Raw genomic sequence first — 22,998 nt, 5'->3', positions numbered from 1 at the left:
TCTTCTCTGTGAATAAGGCAATTTCAGTCAAAATTTCAACCCTGGGGTTGATTTATAAAATAGAGCAAAGGGCTGAGCATGGACATTCTGTTTCTAACTCTTCTGGAAATTTTAGCATTGTTTTTATCCACCTCCAAAATGGTGCAAAAAACCAAAACACTATCATACGGCTTATCTCAGAAGAAATGCAGTGTCACAGCCCTACACTCCACAGACATACATCTCGCCATTCGATTCTACTGCAACTTAAGCTGGAGGGGAAATGAAAACTAATTATTCATTCATTCATTTATCTGTACACATTTTTTTTTTAATTTGTCAAGCCAGATAATAAAAAAACAATCGTTGAGTATGAACTGGGACAGTGTGGAAGGATCTTCCATCATTTCCTGTTTGAATTCTTGGTAGATGAGTGAGGGGTGAGGGGACATTTTCTTTGGAGTTGTCCAATACTAGGGATGCATACGTGGGGCAGGTTCCTATAGAAAAGGAGTCATGAAACAAACCTACTTACAATCTCCTCATTTGGGGGATTTCTCGGACTCTCCCCCACTGGACACCCTCTTTGTTCTTCACACTGTCTATGGCTCTGGTAGGCTCTGACAAATGTATTTCTACAAACAGCAGTTAGACAGGAGTAGATTATGAGCTTCCCAGTTCTAGGAGTATGAATAACTAGAATGAGCTGTGCGGGGGAAGGTGGTATCATCTCTTTCCACGTCAGGATCCTTAGGCACATGGATGGGAAAGGTTGCCACACCATCCTCTTGGATCTGGAATGGAAGTTCTGCCCTGTTCCCTGAGGACTCGCACAAGTAGGGCATGTAGATGTCATGCAAAGATGATTCAGTCTCCGGCCGGAGGCCATCTTGATGCCTTGCTCGGCAAGTTTTTAATACAGAGAGATTTCAGCCAAAACTCACTGTAGAGAGATAGACGCAAGATTTTTGCTTAATTTTTACACTTCTTGGCCTCAACTCTGTTTTCTCATCTCTTACCATTTGCCTACTCTCTTTGTCTCTCTTCTCTCTCCCCCTCTCTTGAGCTCTTTGTTCTTTCCTCATTTACTTGAAGTGCTGAAATCCTTTCAAAAATTGCTGTTAAATAAAAACAATGAAGAAATGGAAACTTGCTGCCATACTCAGGCTAGGAAATGACTGGAAATTCTGACCATATCAAATAAATATACATGTGTTTTACCATCACTGTGCATTATACCAGTAAACCACAGCTGGCTAACATCACACCTACTTTTGAAAAGTAAACATTGTGGCAATAAATGTTCCAAGATGAAATGGAAGTATTTTCGTCCCTTAAATTTCCCACTCAAGTGATAGGTATAGAGTTGGCATTTCAGTTGTTCCAGATAGTAAATTATTTCACCAGGTTACATCCTTCACTTACACAAACCTCCAGCCTCTGTCTGCTTCCATACTCCCCACAGCTGTTACTTAATTTTTTGCTGCATAATTACTGTTTATTCAAAATCTTTCATTTGTTAGAGGAGTTACCACAGAGCTCTCACATTCAGCTTTGAAAATGTGATGACTCAGGTTTTGTTCTTTGTGCTAAATGTTGCAGGCAGCTTTTAGTCCTAACCAAAATATTTGCACAATGCTAATTACATTTCTGTGGACCATCAAAATAAAGTCTGTAGAAGAATAAATGAAAAATGTGCATCAAACTTCATGACTGCAATTTCAAATCTTTCAGAAAAGGATCTTAAAATTGGATGAAGCACAAACACGGGCACCTTCTTGCTTATCAACAGTAATAGAAAAACCAGCTGAGAAGTACTGAATGTTCCCCTTGGGCCAGGCCTGTTCTGGGCACCTTCCATACTTAATCTTTAAGTACTATCTAATATTTAAGTGCCTATGAGATAGGTAGTATTATCAGCCCATTTTACAGATGAAAAAACCAAGGCACAGAGTTTAAATCACTTGCCCAAGGCCCCTCAGCTAGTAAGTAATAGGGTCTGCATTTAAATGCAGGCATTCTGATTCCAGAGTCCACGCTTGAACCACTACTCAACATTCTACTCATGAAAGCTATTTTTCCACATTAATATGTATATATTTTTTTCTAAATGTTCATTTATTTATTATTTTTTTAATGTTTACTTATTCTTGAGAGAGGGAGACAGACAGACAGAGCATGAGAGGGGGAGGGGCAGAGAGAGAGAGAGAGGGACCCAGAATGTGAAGCAAGCTCCAGGCTCTGAGCTGTCAGCACAGAGCCTGATGCGGGGCTCGAACTCACGGACCACGAGATCATGACCGAGCTGAAGTCGGACGTTCAACTGACTGAGCCACCCAGGTGCTCCAATGTTTATTTTTGAGGTAGAGAGAGAGAAAGCATGGGCACTCAAGGCGGGGAGGGGCAGAGAAAGGGAGACAGATGATCTGAAGGGGGCTCCACAAGACAGCAGAGAGCCTGATGTGGGGCTTGAAGTCATGAACCGTGAGATCATGACCTGAGCCGAAGTCAGATGCTTAACCGACTGAGCCACCCAGGTGTCTCCCTCCCACATGAGTATATATTTTGAAGGAAGCTCCCCTGCCCTGTGCCTGGTCCCCCGTTCAACTCATCAACCCCTCATGCCCTCCCCACTCACGCCCTTCACCTTCGCAGTTAACGGGAGAAGCCCTGTAGGGCATCCAGCTCCCGCATAGCTGCCTTCCTTATTAGAGTTTATTTCAAAGATCTGGTCTCTGTCTTCTAGAAGTTTATAATCCAAGTTAAACAATATGAAGAGGCATATAATTTATAATCCAAGAAAACTATATAAAGAGGAGTATAAAAAGAACATATAGGCAAGAGGGAGGGGCATGAAAACATAGAGTGTGTACCAAGTTTGACCAGTAAAGCAATGAGATTTGTGACATGTAATGGATAAACCCCTCTGAAGGCAATTCCAAGGCCAGATTCCAGCAGGGTTTCTGCCAACTTGTGGTGCAGCAGTGAAATGACGGCCCACACTAACAACGTTTGCGTAAAAGTAGCTCGCTATTTTACACCTGCACCTTGAATACCAAATGGCTTTCACCTCTTTCCAGTCAATTTAGCTGGCTCTCCCAATATCTTCTTCTTTCATGTCCCCTCCTTCCTTCCTCCTCTTCCCAGGGAGTCGTTTAGCAGCTCCTTGTGGTGCGCTTGTCTTAGAAGACCCTGTTCCCAGCCCTCCAGGGGCTACCAGGAGCTAAAGGCAAGGTCCTCCTTCTCAAGGAGCTTACAGGCCACAAGATCGGCTTTTAAAAATACAAGCTTGATCCTCCCCACATTTAAAACTATCCAATGGCTTTCCATTGCTCTTAGGATAAAGAACAAAATTGACCCGAGGGCCTCCCTAAAGCCCCGAGTGGACAGCTTTGCCTCCTCCCAGTCATGTCCCGCACACTCCCTGCTCTGTTCACGTCTCTCCAACCTTTTATCAGCTCCTTGAATGTGCCAAACCGGGCTCTCAGTTTTAGGATCTGATGGTACCCTCTTTTGCCATTCAGAGCCCCCATCATGATTCATAGGTGCACTCCTGTGACGATCGAGTAGTGTTGACCTCCCTCACTGGACTGTAAATTACAGGAGTGTGGGGAGGAGGTTCGAGGTCCCCAAAGAAATAAGACAAATGTCAGCTGAAATCAGATTCTGAAGAGTTGCCAAGGTGCCAGACTGAGGCATTAGGACATTACTTTGTATGCTTTGGGGAGAGACTGATGGGTTTTGAGCAAGGAGGCAAAGTGATCAGCGGTGCGTTTTAGGAACTGAGGTGAGCCTGGTAGCAAGAAGTGAGAAGGGGTGGAGAGAGACAGAGCAGGGGCCCACGTAGAGGCTGTTGCTATAGTCTGTGTAAGAGGTATGAGCCTGCACAAGGGTGACGGGAAAGACAAGGACAGCAGATTCAGGAGACTTGGTCAAATCGACAGCATTTGATCATTGCTTGAATGTGAAAACTGAGGGACAGGGAAGGCCCACAAAGATTCCCAGTTTTCCAGTTGGCATGGCTGGGAATGTAAGTGGCATCATGAATAGAAATAGAAAGGTGAGGTGAGGAGTCCCTTCTGAGAAGATGACAGAATCAATTCTGGAAATTGTTCAGCTGCAGGCCAGCTGGATGTTGGACCCATGGGACCAGAGCAAGAAGAAAGGTCACGGCCGGTGAAGAGGATGTGGGTGACATGTGCACTGAAATGGTCCTCATGAACAGGAAGAGGAGAAGGGCGAGGTGGGCACTGAGCTGGAATGCAGGAAGAAAGAAAGAACACTCAGAGAGAGCGGGTGGAACCAGGAAAGCCAGGACAGAGGGGCTCTTGCAGGAGGTCAAGACCACTGACATAAGTGCCCTGCCAAGAGCTGGGAGAGGATCTTGCGTGAAAAAGGCCAGCTGAGATCACCAGTTATGGAAGGTCCCCGAGAGAGCTGTTTCAGTGAGTAGAATTTTGAGGGTAAAACCCACATTCCAGGCATTTTATCCAGACAGAGGCCATCAGGGATTCTACTGCCTCTGCTGCTGGCCTTGATTTAATTAAATTGGGCAAACACCAGTATTTACTTGACCACTGGCCAAGAATCAGGTGCTTTATGCTATTTAAATTATTTTTCACCACCGTCTTGTGAAGAAGATATCTTCACTCATTTCAGTATTTTAGTATCCATTATCATATAATTTACAGTTTGAAGTGGAGCTCAGAGAAGTACTGTAACTTGCCTAAGGACACACAGCAAATAAAGCCACGAGACTGTAAGTTCCACAAGGGCGAGAACTGCAAGTTTAACTTACCATCATGTATGCCCCGATAGCAATAGTTGGCATATAAGGTAGAATGATTTTTTAGATGAATGAATGAATGAATGAAAGAACTAGTGACATTTACCATCAAAATTAGGTCTAACTAGTGACATTTAGCATCAAGGCCCATAAGCCTTCCATATATACAAACGCGATTAATCCAACAGAAGGAGTTCTCCTACTGTCAACTTTTTTAAAAAGTCTCTTGAGAAACAAAAGTGAGGAAGGTGACTTTGTGAGAGTTATTATTTCTGAGTAAAAGTATGTGATTATAACTTGACTTTGCAAATTACCCAGCTGATAATTCATTCAAATAATCAAGTCAATTAAAGCTAAATTCATCCCACATGTGTCAAAGCTTACAGCCAAGTATACATGTATGGAATTTAGGAAACATATTTTGGAAAGGAAGGGCCCCTCAACCATTCCAAGAGTCAATCATGGGCCCAACTGTTTCAAATTACAGAAGACAACTTTTCATATGTTTTTTAGAGAAAACTGTTCTCCTAAAGTGGCATTCCTTCATATGTATTTCAGAAGACAAATTCATGGGAAATAGTGGTCACATATTTGAAACTAATTATTGGAAGTTGAAAGGAAAGTGATTCAGGTTTAACTTCTATGGGATATAATTTTTTAGTTTTTTGGAAAACATTAGGAAGGAGCATTTCCTAATAAGGACGATTTGAACTACAATAATCTATTTGTTCCTGTTATGGGAAGTTGCTATCATACTGGTTTTTTCTTCTTCCACTTAGTCCAAACCCAGCTGGGAGGCTGGGTGGTCCATTGAAAAGCATTGTAGGCAGAAGCATATTTCAGGTCTGCCTCTAATTAAATGCAAGTCTGGATAATCCACTAGACTTTCTAAATGTCAGTTTTCCCATCTGTATTGTGGGACTAGAAGTACCTGGTCTACCTAATTTACAGAATTGTTTTAAAGATCAAAGCAGGCAATATAAATTCAAAATTGATAAGAAATGTCAAAACGCTACACAAATGCAGTGTTATCGTCATTACCTCTTCCTTAAAAGATGTTTCCAATCCATTCCCCCTAAACAGAAGAACGATCTTCAAGTAATTGCGTTGCTGTTGGGTTTTCTCTGTGTCATCATCTTACTGAAACATGAAATCGAATGACTCTTTAGAAATTCCCCAGGCAAGGCTGCCTTTAAGCACTCTGGAAAGAAAATTGTCCTGGCTCATCTTACAAAGCTCTAGAGTTACAGATGTCTGCTTCTTGGGAGCTTCCAGATAGTCCTAAAGTTTTGATTTCCCTTGAAACTTCCTCTGTAGATCTGAAGTCACGATTGTCCAATCCTGAGGTGGAAATTCCCATTGGTATCTTTCCCAAAGGAAAATTCAAGGAAGCCAATGCCAGGATTAGCTTCGGGGAGAATCTTTCAAACCAGGAAGCCCTCTGAAACCTGGAGTTTGGTCTGTTGCATCTTTCAGAGGGATGAGCTTAGACTGCCGTGTTCTTTTTGTGGGCCTCGTACGGGCTATGGTTGGAAAGAGGCCTGACTCCCAGGAAGTAATTTGCCTTCTTACTGACTGAGCACTGAGACTGCCTTTGTTTCTGTTGTCAGCTGGAATTTCAGCCTGAGCTAAAGTGGATAATGGTCTCTGATCACAGCCTCCCCAGTCAGGACATCACTTGAATAACTCTGAGTGCAAGCTCAGATGCTTAGAAGGTGAGTAGGAGACAGCTACTTCCTGGGAGAAGTCCATAGCGTTGGGTCCCAGCTTCACATCTGAGAATTACCTGGATTACTGGAACAGAGGGCAGTGGGGATGTTGGCCAACAAAAATAATAGTCACCATATATTTGTTCAACACTTTTTGTGAGCCAGGAACTTTAAATATATTATCACATTTGATCTTCTTAACAGTTAATTCTCCTGGTTAGATGTCTTGGTACCTCTTTTACAAACAAGAAAGCTGATGCAAAATGTCCCATTTACACAGAGTATTTATTGAGCATCTATTACTTTCCAGGCACTGAGAATATAGCAACGAATATGGCACATTATTGTTGAAGAACTAGTGGCCAGAGGAGGTCAAATAACTTGCCCAGTACATTGTCACTGACAGGATTTAGGAGCCAGAATTTAAATATAGATCCGTGAGGCTCAAAGTCTTCTTATCCTGCTTCCAAGACCACAATGGCTTTAAGTCATTCATTTGTTCGTTCATCCAATGAACGGTAAAGTATTCAGCACCTACTGTGCGCCGTGCCCGGAATGGAGCGGACAAAATGATGAGTCAAACCAGGCAGAGCTGGTTCTCATTTTCTTGGAGCTTCAGCCCTGCCTCCTCATAAGGGAAGAGCGGCGGTTCCCCTCCCCAGGAGCTATAGCCCTACCACCAATTTTAGGCGGCCCTCCAAGGCCCTCGTTCGCTCCAGTTATGTCAGGCACAGCAATGGGGATATTCCTAGCTGATTTTTATTTCCATTTATGGACAAAAAAAATTTCTTTGTTAGAGAAAGTGCCGATTCTGGACGGATGAGATCATTTATAAATAAGAGGCATATAAGTAAATAAATAAAATAGAAGGAAGAGATTTCCTGTGGGTTCCAAAGCCAGTACCTCTCGAGGTCCCGCCTCTGGTTCTCCGTGACCCAGATCCTCAAGGACTAGAGGTACAGAAAGGGCTGGCTTGGTCCTGGGGCTGCGTCAGAGCCTCCGCAGGACCTGCACACTTCACTGTGCCGTCAGCGGCTCACGCGTTCCTCAGGCTGGAATCGTATTTCTCTGACCGCGATCCCAGGACTGCGTGTGGCGGGCGCGTATCTTTGATCAGCGTGCGCTTGAAGCACTGACTCCCGCCGCCAGCGGGAAGCCCAGCTCCCTGCGCAAACGTCCCCCGCTGCCCGCTGAAATCGGAGGGGTTCGCAGCCCCCCAGCTCCATCTGTTGACTATTTCAGGCAACTGCCCTCTCCTCTCCAAGAGCCCTCTTTGGTGTCCCAGAGGCTCCGATTCCTTTTGTTCCACTTCCCTGTAGCTTTTTGGCTTCAGGATTAATTTTAGGCCTGAATTATGTATGCCTAACCTTTGCATTGCACACAATGTAATTTCCTACTTGTCCTCAATGTTCAGAAAGGAAACTATCAATGCCATTATTTCTTATTCATATTAAAGAGGTTCAGGCTCCTGATAGGAAAACTGCAGCCACTTCTTCTGGATGCTTCTTGAATGTAAGGTCTGGTGTCCTATCTCCTGGTTTTATCCACCTTTCTGGTGTCCCCTCAAAGCTCATGGGCACATACCCTTCCACCCCCGTTATGGCTAGATGTCTTAGTCTCGACGGTTTGCCTCTGGATGTCTCACCACCGCACCAAAATGTTCTCTTCCGTTTACCTAGCTCTTTCTTAGAATTTTCTCAGTTCTTTGCACATCACATCTCAAGCCAGTTAAGTATTTTGATGCACAGGTGAGTGGAATCTACCCACCTTTGGCACTGTTATTCTGCCACACACAGGTAGCACTGATGAAGATGAAATTTTTCTTAAACCGCTTTCAGGTAGAATTTCACCTTGATAGATTGGCTTGCCGGATTTAGGCTTGATAACATAAGGAAGGATTCTTAGCCTATTTCCTGGCAAAAATCCCCAAATTTAATAAATGTTTATTTCCTTCCTTCCTTTCTTGGAAGAAGTCATTCAGTCTGTCTTAGAGGGTGTTTATTCTTAGATATGCGGGAGCCTGTACCTGAAATTAGAGGAATCAGAGTTCTGCTCAGAGTCATCTGCACCTTTCCGAAGAACCGTTCTGAGAATCCAACATGGCAGAATTTGTGACATCATAGAATCCTGGAGCTAACGTGGCTCTTAGAGATAATCTCTACTGACACTGAAACAATCTGACAGGCCTTAAATAGATTAGTAAATTTAGAAAGAAAGCAGACAAAAACATGGTGGTCATTACTGGGAGACGCCATCTTGGCTTCTTCGCAATCACTGTCTCCAGTATGTTGACTGTAGTGGCTCACTGTGCTACGTCTCCCAAGAAATGATCTGCTTTCCTTGGGTTCACCTGCTTTAGTATGTGTTTGTTGCTTTAAAAACATAGCCACTGGGGCGCCTGGGTGGCTCAGTCGGTTAAGCGTCCGACTTCAGCTCAGGTCACGATCTCGCGGCCGGTGAGTTCGAGCCCCGCATCGGGCTCTGTGCTGACTGCTCGGAGCCCGGAGCCTGTTTCAGATTCTGTGTCTCCCTCTCTCTCTGACCCTCCCCTGTTCATGCTCTGTCTCTCTCTGTCTCAAAAATAAATAAACGTTAAAAAACATAGCCACTGATTTAGGTTGATCCTTGAAGAGACACTGAAGATCTTTGTGAGATGCTTTTCAATTAGGACAACTTCCTTCAGAAGTGACAGGGCGTCTAAACATGGGGGTCCGAAAAGCATATGGGCTGACCTGGGGCAAAGAGCACGGGCTTTGAGTCAGGCACACCTGGGTTTGTGTTCAGAGTCTGGCATTTTCTGGTTGTGAGACATGGTGACAGGAAAGTCAGTAATGTCTCTGACATCTGCCTTCCTCATCTGCAAAATGGGGAAATTAGTACCTATCAGTGGAGATTGCTGGAGAAGTTAAATTACCATATGTATGCAACGTGCCTGGCACATAATAAGCAGCAGGTACTATTCGTTTATATTCGTTGTTGCATATTTGAACATCACTGTACCAAACAGGATCAAAAGATGTGTTATTGATTACCTATTACGTCTCTGAGAGTGGGAAAGGATCAGCAGGAAGTTCTGCTAACAACATTTAAACTGCAAATTTTGGGGCGCCTGGGTGGCTCAGTCGGTTAAGAGGCTGACTTCGGCTCAGGTCATGATCTCGTGGTCCGTGAGTTCGAGCCCCGCGTCGGGCTCTGTGCTGACAGCTCGGAGCCTGGAGCCTGTTTCAGATTCTGTGTCTCCCTCTCTCTCTGACCCTCCCCCATTTATGCTCTGTCTCTCTCTGTCTCAAAAATAAATAAACATTTTTAAAAAAATTAAAAAAAATAAATAAACTGCAAATTTTTTTCATGGTAGTCCATATCCGTTGGCAGAAATGGATGTCCTAATAAATAAAATAAAGAAGGCAAAAGAATGGCAATTTTATATTGTCTTAAATGATTGAATCCTACTTCTGCTGTGTAACTAGATATGCCTTGCCTTGCTCTGTAGTGTATCTGTGCAATATTTTCTCTTTTAATTTTCTATCATTTTTGAGTACTTATCCTGTACAGTAAAACCTTGGGTTACAAGTAACTTGTTCTGTGAGTGTTCCACAAGACTAGCAAACATTTCTACTAAATTTTAACTAGATAAACAGGTGATGTCTTGCAATGTAAGTAGCACGTGATGCTGAACGTCATATGATCACAATTGAGACAATGGTTTCTCTCTCTCTCTCTCTCTTTGTCGCGGGATTGGGGTGATCATCTCCCATGCTCAGATGCTCAGTCTCGGGCTGTGGTGTTTGGCAGAAATCAGTGAATTTTCAGAATGTTGGAAGGTGCCCACAGCTGGCACCAGTGTATTTTTGTCACTTCAAAGCACCTATGGACAGTCCTTTGCCTTTCCACACAAGAGTAAGCCTAGGAAGGCTTTGCTTCATTCTAGGTCAAGCTGCTTGCAGATAGATATAGACCCTTTTGTCTGCTGCCTTATTGCCAGTTACATTAAATACAGTATATGATAAGAGTTTATGAATACTCGCTTGTAGTCAACATCCATGTGAGCATATACAATGGCCTCCATGCAGAAAAAGGTTGAAAAGAAAGGTGGTAAAAAGAAGGAGATGATTATGGTGGAAGTTAAGAAGGAAATCACTGAGAAGTACAACCGAGGTATTCGAGTCGCCAAAATTGCAAGATTTTATAACAAGTCTACGTCTGCATCTCATCTGCGGAGGAGGAGGAGAAAAGGGCGGAGGAATCCCTCACTTCAAATGAGATTAGGGAGACGTGTAAAATGTGGGGAACAGTGCAAAATTTTGTAGAAAAGCACCACCCGAATAAGTCTGTAGCAGTGCGAGCGACGAATCTAACGACAATGCGATGTCACATTTCCGCGAAATCCTCAAAAGGAGACAAAAGCAAGTGTCATGGGATGGGTTCCTTGTTAAAGTTGCATGAAAAGAAAAAGATTCCATTGAACCAATAGGTAGCAGTGATTCCGTTAGTGATAGTGAAAGTCGTCCTACACAATAACCCTCCTCTTTCTGTCTCCCTCACACCAGCCACGAAGGTTTTCAAAGATAAGTGCAGGTTAATTTGTTTATTTTTCTTTGTATTTTTCTTTTTTATTATTTCATATTCTATTACAGTATTGTAATCATTTTTACATGAATATTTGTGGGTTGTGGAACGAATCATCTGCGTTTCCATGATTTCTTATGGAAATTCTCTTTGATATACTAGTGCTTTACAAGCACGTTTCCAGAACTAATTAAGCTCACAAACCAAGGTTTTACTATATTTAATTAGGTGCTTTCCCTATATTTTTCTCATTTAACACTCCCAATGATCCTGTAAAAGGACTGTCATTATTCCAATATGATAGGTGAAGCTTAGTGAAATTAAGTGACTTGCCTTTCACTTAGTGAAATTAAGTGACGACACGGGTTTGCCTGCCATTCAGCCCCCTCCAGATTTTGGAGCGTGTGTGTATGTACAGACCTCTGAAATGTGGCTTTTTATATGCAGGCATGCACTGTGAGTTCTTTTTCCCATGATGAAGGTGACTGGTACTCAACAGATATTTTTTGGGCAAATGAATCTTTCCTTTCTCCTCAGACCTTACTTGTAATGAGCAATGTGTCTTTGCGTCTTTGCTGTCTTTGGAGCCAGCAAGGTCCATGGGATGGACTTTCCTCCTCTGGGCAAAGATATTACTTTCATTTTTGCTGAGCTAACCATATAGGACAAAGAGAAGCATCATGCATATTCTTTTGTAACTTACACACGTTGTATGGTCTGGCCCTTGTCTACACCTCCAGCCTCAATGCTCAGTACCCTCCCCTCGGTTCCTTAAATGCTGACCGTACAGGGCTTCTTCTGATTCTCGCCATGCTTCTCCCATTGGGGTCTTCGCATGCTGCTCTGCCTGCCTCAAACACCATTCCCTTCCTGAAGAGTTGAATTGTACCCACTCTTCCAATCTTAGCTTAATCAGAACTTTCTCCAGAAAACTTCCTTGACCCTGTCTCAGTTATCTATTGCTGCATAACAAGCCTCCTCAAAGTGTAGTGACTTAGAACAACCATCCTTCATCTGTTCACAGATCTGTGACGGAGTTGGGCTTTGTAGGGAAGTTCATTTCTGTTCCACATAGCAATGGCTGGACTAGTCTGCCTGAGGCTGAGGGATCCAAGATGGCCTCACTCACATGTCTGGCACTTCAGCTGGGATGGCCACTCTCTCCCCACAAGATTTCTCCAGCTGGACTTCTTAACATGGTGTTTGGCTTCCAAGAGGGTGAGAAACGCTGCAAGGGAACCTTAAGGACTATGCTTGGAAGTCCCCTGGTGTCTTCCCCTTCTGCCACATTCTACTGATCAAAGCAAATCACAGGGCCAGATCAGGAAGAGGGAAAATAGACCCCATCTCTTGGAGTGGCGAGTGCTTAGAGGGCTAAGGGGAAAAGCTGGTGGCCATATCTCAGCATCTCCACACACTCCTATACTCAATTAGCTCTATTATATAGAGCACCCCTAACTAAAAGCACTTGTAAGTACTTATTCAATGTCTGTCTACATTCTCCCATTACCTCCCACGCTATAAAATCTATTAGAACAGGAATCCTGTCTGTCATCTTCATTGCTAATTGTAAATATGGAGTGAATGAAGGAATGAATGAGTGAGTGAGCATACTATAGTCCAGGCACACGGTACAAGATCACAGATCTTGGTGGTCATAAGCTTGACATTTAAAGTCATGTGGCACTTCCTCTCTCCTGGAAATATTGACAAGCATCTCATGAGGATTGAACTTCCACCATCATTAAAGGCACAGAAAAGCTTATGGTTCTGGAAAATTCTGACTTCTGTAGGAAGTAAAGGCAATGATGATGTTGTCAGCAATCTTTCTTAAAGTTATTGTAACACGACTTGTTTTTTGGTGCCTAGAAAGCTGTCACTGTGATGCTAGAATATCTTGTCTTGTTGATGTTTGTCTAGCAGTGGCTGTTTTGGAAACACATTGGAAAATCCCTTCTCCTTGTCCCCATCTGTCTTTCTTTTCTTTTCTTTTTTTTTCTTAATATTAACGAAAACCAGAAGGGGATTTCAAGAGAACAGCAAAACCAAACATGGCTATGCAGCATTCACTGGAATTTGCTTTAGAAACTCACATTTCAAATGCTAAATTAACTGCAGGCTTATGAGAGAGAAAAAGAGAATCTTCTTAGAACTAGGGGGGAGAAAACAGGGAAATCAATCAATGTGCATTTCTTTTGATGTTCCTTTGCATGAAAACAGAACAGGATGTGAGGCACAGGGAAATTGGGATTTTTTCAGCCAGAGCAGGCAAGGGCTTGAAAAATCTGGTTTTGACCTATGAGTCATTTGATGCACAGATGCCAAATCTGGAGCCTATGCTGGTTGCTGCCCATCTCCTTGGCCTTCATCTCCTGAGCAGCTGAGCTGGGCCAAGGCAGATGACAAGCAGAAATTGGTTTATCAGCCACCCCGAGGTTGGGTGTTGTGCTCCTCCCGAAACTAATTGTGCTTAGGTGCCGGGACTGTTTACAAGCATTTCTAATTGTTGGCAGCAATTGTTTATGGTGATTTTTAAAAAACAGCTTATTAAGGAAGAACTCCTAGTTGCTTCAAATTCCTGTAAGATATGTGTATATATACATATGTTTGTGTGTATATATACGTATGTGTGTGCATGAGTGCGTGTGTCTATAACTTTTCTTCTTCAGCGGACTGAAAAGATAGTCAGAAATAGAAGCATGCAAGGCAAACGTGGTCGCTTAGCTTCATAGACCAATCACGCAGCATTTCAGCTCAGAGTTGAGAGTGGCATGGTTTTCATTTGGATTTCTAAGCCTGTGTTCAGCATTTATTTCTTTGTAAATACATATAAACAAAGTCTCTAGGCAACCATCATGAAATAAAGGCAACTTGTTCTGAAAAGCAGAATAATTACTTTCATTCTAGTTTTCTTTTTTGCTACTTAGAAAATGTCTCCCACTCTATACCCACCAACTACCCCACACATTCCTCCATAAAAACAAAAGGAGTTTATAGGTTTTTTCAACACCAAAGAGGGGGAAATTTCTTGAGCCTCAATATATTCAGCACCAGAGGCAAATGGCTTTACAAAATTCTATCAGATAGCACCCTAAATCAGTAGATCTTTCCAACTAAAATATAAATCAAAGAATGCAGGAGTTTTCATTGGCCTCTGGCATCATCTGGTTCAGCCCAGGCTGCTTTCATCGCTGCATGGTTGCCTAGCAACCTGTCACCAGTCAGCCCCACTCCTGGGGCTCGGTTCCTTACACTGGTCCTCACAGGTTTTTCTTTTTTATATTTGTTGAGCCTGCCATAGCAGCATCTGAACAATGCAATGCCCGCAAGAACAGCTTAGAAGTTGTGCAGGACAGGGGGTGCCTGGCTGGCTCAGTTGGTAGAGCATGTGACTCTTGGTCTCTGGGTCATGAGTTCAAGCCCCATTGGGTGTGGAGCCTACTTTAAAAAAAAAAGTTGTTCAGGATAATATCATGACAGTCCTTGAACCTCAAGGTGAGGAGTCTCTCCCTCATTTGGGGAGTGGTGGGGAGCCACTGCTATTTTGAAGTACAGCAGTGACAAGATCTGTACTGACTCCTGCTTAGGAGGTTGTGAGATAACAGACCATAGTGATTAACATGGGAATGGAAAGCCATGGCCCAGGAAAGCCATTTGACTTCAGTCGAAGCAGGGTCAGGTGTCATAAGAACACACGTTAGGGCACAAGCTTTTGAACCTGAGTTTACCTAGACCGCAAAGCCGGTGTTTTTTTCTTTATACCATTTTGTCTCATGCCTAGTCCTGCAATGTGGCACTCAAGAGGCCAAAAAAAAAAAAAAAAAAACACAAAAAACACAAAAAACAAAAAACAAAAACCCAGACATGTTTGGATCTCTGCACATTGCCCGTAATCATCTAGTGAAGCCATCTGTGACATTTTTTAAAGCCCAATGCCATAGAAAATGGGAGATACGCTCATTTTACAAATGTTCTCCATTCTTCTCCAGATGGTAGCTCTTCTGCCTGCTCCAGCTTTACAAGCAAAACATCTACTTTCAGCGTGGAAACAATCATCAGACAGGCTCTTTGCAGCCTGCCACTTAAAGGGAGTGGTAGCGAACTTTGTACCTTGAGGCAGAAATCCTCACTGAGGATCAGGGGTAGCAATGGGGAGAGGGGCTCTGAAGGGCAGGCATCCACCCCTGAACTCTTAAAGGACAGCAGCTGACTCAGAAGTTGAAGCAGGTGTGTGGCTGGAGATGTGATCATTGCAGAAGCTCATGAAACCTTCTCTCTAGAACATTCTTATGAGCATGCCTTGGCTCCAGCAATAGCCTGTTGATTACACTTTCCAGATTCACAGAAGACAGATACTGCTTGGCATAGCCCAGGTCAAGGGACAATCCCCAAATGACCCACCCAAGGAGGGGGCCAGGGTCACATAGGTCAGCTAGGACCATAGAAGTTAGAGGAGAGTGGGTAGTGGTGAGTCAAGCCATCAACCCAAGTGATGTCCGCTGTAGCATGATGGTCGACCCTGGAGGTGGTGGCGAGATACTGCAGGCAGGGCCACAAGAGAACCAAGATCATGGCAGGTATTTGTGGGCAAACGTGCGACACAACCCTGGGACCCAGAGGGATGATGGATGGGAGAGCTAGTGCAGTGAAAATGAAGAGTAACAGTTACCGGCCACTCAGCCTGCCTGTGCGTAGCTCCGTCCTAAGCTCTTACTCCCTTATGCTAACTCACCGAATCCTCACCAGTGCCTACACAGCACGCACCGCTGCACTGTTCGAGCGAGGAAGCCAAAAGTGGAGAGACTGGGCAACTTCCCTAAGGGACGCGGAGGGGAGGGTGGCCTCTTGGCTTTCAACCCAGATGCTTCGACTCCAGGGGCCGTGTGCCTTACCAGTACTTTACTCAGCAAATGGGGCAATGAAATATGAGCTGTTCTTCTCACATGGGCCCCCTGTGCAGCCACAGATTACAGTCAGGGCTGTTGGGGCACTTTGTTTTGTGTTCTGTTGTTGTTTCAGATCAGCCTTCTTTGCCATTTGACAAAATGCATCCAAGGGGTAGTTTAAGACTTAGGATTACTTAGAAATACTCCAGTCTTCAGGCTCCACATATATCCTTACATATGAATTTGTCCACACCCTGGTGGCTATGACGGCCTATTATAGCCCTATGATGGCAACAACAATTATGCCCCAAACATGCAGTCTGTTCCAAGTATGAACACTAAACTGTGTGGTCCTGGTGTGGGACGAGTCCAAAGGGTGCCCAAGTCTGGATGTGTGTCTTTGCATAATCACTCTGTCCTTCCTAGAGGATGGCATGGTATACACCTGTTGGGGGTTTCACGTTTATTTAGAAGCTGCCACTATTGTCGCTTTGAGTTCTTCCTGTGGCCCTCTTTTCCTTGAACTGCACCGTAAGCCATGCTCATGTACATCCTCGAGGGGCGTTCCTGAGCCAACAACTATGGATTTTTCTACATGCATCCAGAATCCGGAACGGGGCCGGAGGGTGAAGCAGCCGCTTGTGCAGGTAGGTTTTTAAACAGACCAACCACCAGAGGGCGCGATGCAAGACCGTTTTCGGGGGAAGGGAGCAATTTCTGCCTTCACAGTCCCCAGGGGAGTCAAAAAAAAACTAAGGTCTTCAGCCGGGAAGGAATATGGTCTGGGGCTACATTTCTGTCATGAAGAAGATTTGCCATGTACTTCCTGCCTGTTTGGCTAATTATATTTTCTCAGCTCCCCTTAATTATGCAGACCAGATGCTTTATGACTAGAAATAAACACAAAAAGAGAAAGAGCATCAAAGATAAATCGTCTATGACGAGGAGCCATAAATTGGAAGAAACTAACAAATTAAGTAGTCTAGTCACTGCCACACTTGGCTTGCCACAGTCCATCTTCTCAATTCAATTAGTTTTAGTACTGAGTGTAATGGTAAGCATTTTTAAAAATTGGGGCCAGAGTCTTTTACTTGTTTTCTTTTCTTTCCTTTTTTCTTTTTTGAATAGGCAGTAAAGTAAAACGTCAAATGCTAATTTCCAAATCCTGTAATGGAAAACTTCATCAACTAGGGAGTGTAGTACAGAAAATCCTCTGGTAGTGCTTTTTTTTTTTTTTTTTTTTTTTGGTAGGGCTCATTTTTTAAGTTAATTTTTAGCTATACAAGTAATACCTAAATACATTCTCCTTATGAAAAAGAGACATTACAGGTACGGTTCAAGGCCCCTTTGAACATCACCACAGTTCTCTTAACCCCCTCCATCTTCTCAGAGATCATCATGATTTCCTATTAGTGTGTTTTCTTCCAGACTTTTCTTTAATTAATTAGGTAGGTGAGGGTATACTCTGTCTGAAGGGCACATTTCTGTTATACTCGTCTGAACATCCAGGCCTAGGTCAGGCCTTATGAGACACTGTTAAGAGCGCTGGACTTAGATTTGATAGGCCTACATTTAAACCTCAGCTCTGTTCTGTTCTGTGTCCGACTCCCGGCATGCCGCATAAGTGCTCTGCAAATGGGGCTAGCAAACATTTGCAGTCAGACATTTGTTCATTCATTTATTCTGCAGTATTTACTGAATTCCTCTAAGTTCTAGGCACCTGGGCAAAGCTCTAGGCTAAGGTGGCTTGCAAAGACATAAGCAGACAATTACAACACAGTACGATAAGGAACACGTCACGGAAGTGCCAGGTGCTCTGGGATCGTAGCACTCAGGGGTCAGGGACAGCTTCCTGCAGGAAGTAATGCGAAGCTGCAATCTGAGGGATTAGAAGGAATTGATGGGGGGGGGCATCTGGGTGGCTCAGTTGGTGGAGCGTCGGACTCTTGGGTTTTGGCTCAGGTCACAATCTCCCGGTTTCACGAGTTCAAGCCTCTTGTTGGGCTCCGTGGTGGAAGCTCAGAGCCCGGGTGGGATTCTCTGTTCCTCTCTCTCTGCCCCTCCCCCACTCGCACTGTCTCTGTCACTCTCAAAATAAATAAATAAACTTTAAAAAGGGGGGGGGGATTGAGCGAGCAAATAGGGATTTGGGAGTAGGTCAATGTGTGGGGGTTTGAGGGAGTAGTAGTTTTCAAGGCAGAGAAAATGTTATATCCAAAGGTCCACTTGCTAAAATGAATAAAATACATTTTTGAGTTCAATAAGCTAAAGTGTTGAGTAGAAAATTTGAAGGGGGTGTAACTAGAGATGAGGTGAGAGAGCTTGGCAGAAGCCGTCATATACCATGTGAGGGAGTCGGGACTGGATCCTGAGGACAGTGGGGAGCCACTCAATTTAGCGGGGTCCATGCTGTGTTTAGATTTGCCCTGGACACGGTTAAGTGCTAATAATATTAGCTATGGTCCCCATACTATATTTCTTTAGCCAATATAGCCTGCACCTTCATCAATAGCAATTGCTATCCAAGAGCCAATTTCCAAGAGAAGAAGAAAGAAAAGGCTGGCTGCGGGGGGCCATGTGACAGTTGCCAGCCGTCATTAAAATCAATGCTCCTTCACCCGAACTCTCCATCCCAGTCATTCCTGTGTAGTTCAACTGTGACTTTCATCTTTTTTCTTTCCTACCATCAGAGACCTGAGAAATGAGTTCAGGAGAAAAGACAGAGAAATCTACCCAGAAGCCCAGACTCCAGACACTCAGGTCATCACTGGTCCTGTCCTGTCACATGCATTTCTGCTGTTCAGGTAACCCCCCTGGAAGTCACGCGAGCAGGAAGACCAGGCGAGAGAGGCCAGGCTCCACGAAGCTTGTACGTGATGCCCGGAGCCTTGCTGCTTTCAGAGTCTGTTTCAGCACATGAGCAGGAAGTCAGAGGGGAAAAAGGACTCCAGTTTTTACTGTGTGTTCTTGACGAGGCCACTCCTAAGTTTCCCTCATTACATCTTCCTTTCCCCATCTTACATTTTACGTCTTGATTGTTGAAGTGGAGTGAGGATGGGAGAGCGTGAAGACGTCACCATTTTTTCCAGCTCAAACATTTAATGATTCCTGCATTTGGTGAACCAGCCCCAAAAGAGCCCCAGAGGAGCCAATGTCTCTTCGATTCCCTCTGGGAAAATCACTGCCTCCGTAGGGTGTTAGAGAGCACACTGCACCGGTCCCAGCCAGACGTCTACCTGGGGATGAAGCCACACAAGCAACCAGCAAGAAAGCAGAGATAAAGTGAAAGGGACCTTTTGAAATATTGAGGCACTTTTCCCCCTCATTGTTAAAATCAGACCACACTTACCATGCTAGGGAAGGAGACGTAACTCTGTGAGAACAGTTCCATTCTTGAGTTTGCATTCCAAGTGTCTTGGCTTCAAATGCAAGAACAAAGCAATAGAGGTGGGAGTTGGGGTAGATTTCTTTGGATTCTAAAAGCCTCGCTTTAAATATCTGGTGCCAAACTCGAAGGATTCTTAGCCTAGAACAGGGGTCAGCAAACTTTCTCCAAAAGAGGCCAAATAGTCCTTGTCTCGACTATTCAACCCTGCTGTTGTAACAGGTAGCTCACAGACAGTGTGTAAACAGATGGGTGTGGTCTTGTTCCAATACAACTTTATTTATAAAACAGGCTCTCGCCAGATTTGTCACACAAACCATAGTTTGCCAACTCTGCCCTAGAGTGTATTTGGGAAACCAGAGACCGAGGAAGAATAAGATCTTTTTGTGGCCTGGGAAGAAAGTCTTTGACGGGATTGGAAAAGGAAAGCAAGAAAATTTAAATTTTAGTGTCGTGTTCATCTCTTGGCTGTCATGTCTGTATTGAACTTGGGTGGAAGGGGGAGTTGGTAATAAATCCTGGATAGTCTTAAGATTTGGGAACAGAGGGTCTTGGTTGGAGCCAAGTGGATACTTGGTCAGCAGCGGAAACCCACCCAGTTCCCAAAGCAGTCCCCAAGACCGGCCTCTCCAAGAGAATGGACGAGGGACATCAATTTGGGGTGCCCAGGGAGAAGAGTCTGTGGAGGACCGATGCATCTTCCCTAACACCATCAGTGTGTTTAGTTTGTGCAGCTGTCATTGCTTCAAAGTGGGCATTGACATTGTGGGGACAGAGGTGGAGAAGTCCTGAGTGTATGGGCCTAGGGTTTCTAACATATTTCTTTTCATTGCTGCTTCTTATTCTCAGAGTAAGTGATCATCCAGTATCTGACACAGTGCTTGCATGTAGTCGTTTGAATTAATTAATTGGTGAATGAATATCTCTACCATTTCCTCTTGGTTCAGTTACTTGCTCCTCTCGTCATTGTCCCATAATAATTACCATGCCGCATTGTAATTATGCGTTGAGCTGTTTGTCTCCCCTGATGAACTCACAAGAAAGGACTGTGTCTTCTTTGTTTTTATAGCTTCAAGTTTATGTAAATAGATAAAACGTAAAATGAATTTCCAAGCTGGAGCACAGGGGGATGATGTGGTTTGCTCAGGGCTGAGCGAGTCACAGCAGGCAGGAGAGAGGGCTTGTCTTCTGCCCGCCGCGTGGTGCTGTGTTTTCCCGGCACTCTCTCACACCCCTTTTAAACACCTAGACCACAAACTGAACCCTTGAAGACATCTTCTTAGATGGAATATTATAGCGCTTTAAGGTATTTTTGTTTTCATTCCACCCCAGTTTATTTCCACAAAGAGACTCTCAAAGTGTGGGCTGGTGAATTAACGTGGAACTTTGCACAGAAAGGGCACGACGGACACGAATTGGTTGGAGACAAAGAACCTGCTCCATCACCGGGAAGAGGGAGCGACTCTTTCCTGCTCAGAGAAGACACTACAAACCCTGAAAAGGGCAGGGCAGTTTTCACATGACGGTGAGGTGCACACACCAAAAAGGCAGCAACAGCACAGATAGTGTAGAAAACGTAGAAAAAGACGAAAACTCAACCTTCACTGAAAGTTACGACAGTTTCTGTTGAGACTGTAGCATCCACCTACCTCCAGCATCTGAAGACAGTTTCCACCAACTATAATGGTGGTGAAACTAGATGGATGGCTTACCTGTATTAATTTTCTAAGGCTGCTGTAACAAGTTACCACACACCTAATGGCTTAAACCAACACAAACTTATTATCTTATTCAGAAGTCTTAAAGTCAAGGTGTTGGCAGAGTTGAGTTCCTTCTGGAGGCTCTAGGGGAGAATCCATTTCTGTGACTTTTCCTGCTTCTAGAGGCTTCCTGGGCATTATCTCATGTCCCCTTCCTCAAATCACTAACTTCTGTTTCTGCCATCACATTTCTCTCTCTCTCTCTCTCTCTCTCTCTCTCTGTCTCTCTCTCTCTCACACACACACTCTGACCTTCTCACCCCCCCCCCCCAATAAGGACTTTTGTCATTACAATGGGACCACCTGAATGATCTAGAATAATCTCCCGATCTCAAGGTCATTAACTTAATCGCAACAGCAAGTTCCTTTTGCCTTGGGTGGGGGGAGTGGGGGGGGGGCATTCATTATTTAGTCCACAATACTATCCACAGAATGATGCCAAAAGCAGAGTGAGTCTGCCACAGGACAACTTCCCTTGATCTGCTTGACCCTGGACGAGAAACTCAAGGCCTGGACCAACCCCCCAAAATGGGCAGCTGGAGTGCTTTTCATTCTTTCCTCTCCCCTGGCCCCACCTTGTTCTACACTTGCTCAGAGACTGTCAGAACACAATTAGAAAAAAAGGGGGGTTGGCACTGGGGGGCTGGCAGAGGCATACCCCATGCTGGGAAATGTGTTTCCTACAAGTGAAGTGCTATGGGCGGGGCTGGTAACAAGAGAGCCCTGGTAGAAGTGCGTTGTGGGAGGTGTAGACTGGCATATTCTGGTTCTGTCAGAGTAGCTAAGAGCTGAGTAGTGGAGAAGTGGAGGCAGGCTGATGCTGCCTGCCTCTGGCAAGGAGAACCACTTGGGATTGATGACAGCTTGTCAGAGAACTCTGCACACCCCCTGCCATCCAAGGAGCTGGAAAGGGCTTTCGTCTCTCCTTCCTTGGTCTAGGAGTTCACATATACTGTGCAGAGGGATCTTTTCACATCTGAGCCACAAGTGAGAGCTAAATTCAAGTTCTATCCTTTGGCATTGTTAGGTCCAAGAAAAACAAGGAATAAGGATTACCACTTCTGGTATGGAAGCTAAGGTAATTAGACCACTCTATCCACTGAGGACAAGTCAAAGAGCTGGATAAGTTTGTTTGTTTGTTTGTTTGTTTGTTTGTTTGTTTGTTTTTAAAGCATCAAAGAACAAACAGGGTGGGGAGCAATTGCTGGGTTCAAATCTAGGAGAGGATAAGAACCCAGAGAGGTAAGCCCAGAACTCAAAGCTGCCTTTGTCCCAAGAGTATTTGCTGATCCAGAAGAAACAGCCGAAAACCAAGCTGATGGATTCCCGGTTCAAGAAGACAAAAGTCAAAACCTAGAACCCAGAAAAAAATATGTCCTGTGTTAAAACATCCTTTCTTTAAGCTGGGATCCTAACAGGGCCATAGACTCAGACTAACGTGAACTGGAAGAAAACCTTTCAGTGACCCACAGCCTCATTTTACCATGCCCAGGTGGTTGAGGAAAACTCAAGACTTAAATTTAGATGAAGGGAGCCCTGGACTTAGTAATACCCCTAGGCACCCAGCAAAAATAAATGAAAATTCTCCCAGGATGGCTATGTCTTCATCCTAGGGGTCCTCATTATTACTACAGTTTTCCAAATACAATGATCAGCACATAGTGAAAGATAACCAGACACCCTCAGAGCCTGGAAACTGTAAGTTAAAAAGAGAGGAAAGACCAGACAACATAAACAGACACACAAAGACCTAACAATTGAATTATTATATGCAAACTATAAAACAACTCTTCTTATTACATATTTATAGAAATAAAACACAGGCAGAAAAAAAATTTAGCAGGGACCTAGAAATTACATTTAAAAAGTGATGGGGCAGGGGTGCCTGGGTGGCTCAGTCAGTTAAGCGTCGGACTTTGGCTCAGGT

At 44.1% G+C, this 22,998-nt stretch overlaps 1 long non-coding RNA gene across 1 annotated transcript; it reads right to left on the bottom strand.

Moving 5' to 3' along the window:
• Positions 1–284: 284 nt before the first annotated feature.
• LOC132664297 (uncharacterized) lies at positions 285–6,490 on the bottom strand. The gene is made up of 2 exons (XR_009603580.3): positions 5,807–6,490; positions 285–922 (listed from the first exon to the last, which is right to left on the bottom strand). It is a non-coding gene; the product is annotated as an uncharacterized LOC132664297 (long non-coding RNA).
• Positions 6,491–22,998: the final 16,508 nt, after the last annotated feature.

The sequence above is a fragment of the Panthera onca genome, chromosome F2 (genome assembly GCF_046562875.1).
Source record: "Panthera onca isolate mPanOnc1 chromosome F2, mPanOnc1 haplotype 2, whole genome shotgun sequence".
In the NCBI taxonomy this organism is placed as follows: domain Eukaryota; kingdom Metazoa; phylum Chordata; class Mammalia; order Carnivora; family Felidae; genus Panthera; species Panthera onca.
Note: the sequence above shows the minus strand (reverse complement) of the source record. Positions and strands in the feature narration are given on the sequence as shown.